This window comes from Carlito syrichta, unplaced genomic scaffold, assembly GCF_000164805.1.
Source record: "Carlito syrichta isolate Samal-C Ts95f unplaced genomic scaffold, Tarsius_syrichta-2.0.1 Scaffold302409, whole genome shotgun sequence".
Taxonomy (NCBI): Eukaryota; Metazoa; Chordata; class Mammalia; order Primates; family Tarsiidae; genus Carlito; species Carlito syrichta.
In genome coordinates, this window is record NW_007246505.1 from 100,130 (window position 1) to 103,388 (window position 3,259).

Sequence of the window (3,259 nt, forward strand, 5' to 3'; positions counted from 1 at the left end):
GGCTACTCGGAAGGCTGAGGCGGAAGGATCGCCTGAGCCCAGCAGGTGGAGGCTGCGGTGGCCAGAAGCATGCCACTGCACTCCAGTCCGGGCGACAGAGTGAGACTCCAACTCAAAAAAACAAAAAAGAAAAAGAAAAAGAGGCTTCAGGAAAAAGGGTCAGCTTGAGAGGAAAGGCAGTCCGTCTATCTGTGAGCAAGACGTAATCAGTATGCAAAGTGTGTTGTATTAGAGTTCGCCAGAGAGAGAGAATCAATTGGATGGATGTGTGGTTGGATTGGAAGGATAAATTGAAAGGGTGGATGGATGGACATCCAAAGGCTGGAAAGCCTGGTGTTCTATCGTCCAAGGGAGGAACAGGGCAGCATCCCAGTTCCAGGGGAGAGAAGGAATTCTTCTCTCTCCTTTTTGGCTCTATCTGGGCTGACTGGATGGGCCCACCTCCAATGAGGGAGGGTACTGCCCACTCAGTGTACTGATTCCCACCCAGTCTCTTCTGGAAACACCCTCCTAGACACACCCAGAAGTAATGTCTTACCAGGTTCTCGTGTTCCTTCGTCTAGTCAAACTGACACCTAGAATCAACCATCTTCTGCATATACAACACTGATATACATAAATCAACTGTATTTCTATGTTATATGAAACCAAGATAATTCCATTTACAATAGCATTAAAAAAAACTACTTAGAAATAAATTTAACCATCTAAAAGTGCAAGACTTAAACTCTGAAAATTATAAACTTTGTTGAAAGAAATTTTTATCAGATCTAAATAAATGGAAAAACATCCTATGCTCATGGGTCAGAAGACTTAATACTGTTAAAATAGCAATACTCCTCAAATGTTTCTATAGATTCAACAGGATCCTTTACAAAATCCCATCTGGCATTTTTTTCCCACCAGAGACTGACCAGCTTCTCTTAATTCATATGAAATTGCCAGGGGTCCAGAATAGACAAAACATATTGAAAAAAAAGAAGATTAACTTGGAGTAACTGAGATAGTGAGGTACCAGCATAGGATAGTCATATGGATCAATAGAACAGAAGCAAGAGTTCAGAAAATAAACCCTCCCATGTATGGTCAAGTGGTTTTTGACAAGGTTGCCAAAACAAAGCAATGTGGGAAGAGCAGTCTTTTCAACAACTGGTATGGGAATAAACGAACATCATCACACCAAAATATAAAGTTGGATCCCAAACTCACAAAATCAAATCAACACTACTCACAGAATTAAATGTAAGCACTAAAAGTGTAAAACTCTTAGAAGAATAACGGCATACAATTTCATGACGTCGAGTTAGACAATGGTTTCTAAGATATGAAAAGGCAGCAACAAAACATATCAATTGGATTTCATCAATATTTCAAACTCTTGTGGTTGGTTCAACAGACATCACTTTCAACAGAAAGTGAAAAAGGCCGGGCTCGGTGGCTCAGCCTGTAATCCCAGCGCTTTGGAAGGCCGAGGTGAGTGGACTGCTTGAGTCTGCAGGTTCGAGACCCGTCTGGGCAACTTGGCAAGACCTCATCTCTATAGTAAATCTTAGCCGAGCGTGGTAGCACATGCCTGTAGTTCCGGCTACTTGGAAGGCTGAGGCGGAAGGATCACCTGAGCCCAGCAGGTCGAGGCTGCAGTGGCCGGGAGCGTGCCACTGCACTCCAGTCTGGGCGATGGAGTGAGACTCCAACTCAAAAAAAAAAAGAAAGTGAAAAGACACACGTAACCCAAGGTGATGGTATTTGGAGATGGGCTTCGCGGAGGTCATGAGGTTTAGATGAGACCACAGGGGTGGGATTAGTGCCCTTATAAGAGGAAGCGACACCAGAGCTCACACTCTCTCCACCACTTGAAGACACAGCAAGAAGGCAGCCCTCGAATCTGCCAGCACCTTGACCTTGGACTTCCAGGTTTCAGCCAGGTTTCAGAACTGTGAGAAATAAATGTCTGTTGTTTAATACACCCAGTCTCTGGCATTTTGTTATGGCAGCTCAAATACTAGTCCAAACACAACTAAATAATAAAGAGACAACTCAATCAATATATGGATGTGAACAGTCATTTTTCCAAAGACAATGCACAAATGGCAGCTAAGCACGTGCTCATTAGCTACCATGAAATGCAAATAAAAACTACAGCAAGACCCCATCCACACCTACTAGGATGAGTATATTTTTTAAAAATACACATACAATAGCCTTCAGAGGCTGGGAACAGAGGCTGGGAAAGCCGGATGCCAGATGGAGATGGGGGGCTGGATACGCACATTGTCAATGCACACAGGAAGAAATGAAGAGTCCGGCCCTGTGATACAACCTTCATTGCAACTTAGGAACATTAGGATTCTCTGGCCAATGTGTGCCAGAGGACACCACCAGAGACCAAATCATGTGGAGGCTCCCGGCCAGGACTGAAGAAACCACACACACTGAGACAGTCTGTGGAAAGTCAGCCACCCTGCCAGAGCCGTCACTGTTGCCCAGTTTCACCCTCCCAGGCCCTAACCCCGAAACCTACTTGCTTCCCCTATCCATGAGGGCATGCCACAGGAGTCCACGGGCTAGGGTATTCTCAGGACATGCTCATTTCAGACAACGACAGATCAAAAAGCAGATCATTATCACCACAACTGAGCACAAAAAAAGTAGCAGAAATGAATCCTGGTGAATCCCAATGCACCATGTATGGCACCTAAGCTGACGCCGCACATTTCCTCATCCCTGCCTCTGCTCTGAAGAGGAAGAGGCAGGATCACGAGATAAAGTTCTTTGCATGGCTTGATCAGACGGGCTTCTCCACACGGGAAGTTTAAATGGCCTCAGCATTCCCTTGCATCAGGAACTGTGAGGATTAGTAAAACGCTCACCCTAGCAGCAGTCTTCACCAGAGCTCCCTGTAATCTACAAATTCCCCCATGTAAAAGCTGAGACTAAGACCTTTTCACACCACAGTTTAAGTACAGTAATTCTACACAGCAGTAAAGAGCTTAGAAGGTCTCCAGGAGTGTTTTCACAGAAAAAAGGAAAAACCACATGAAGACACTCCCTGTCCTTAAGTCCCTCGACTGGCAGTAGACACACCCCCTGCTAGCATCTGCCCTCACCCACAGCGACCCCTCTCCTCCTCTGGTCATTGGAAAACAGTCTCCAGATTAGAGAGACTCCAGGGATCAAATGTGTTTTTGTTTTCTTTACCTGAAAGATAATGTGACTTTAACAGCTTAGTTTCCTCCTCTACTCCCCTCTAGCCCGCCCC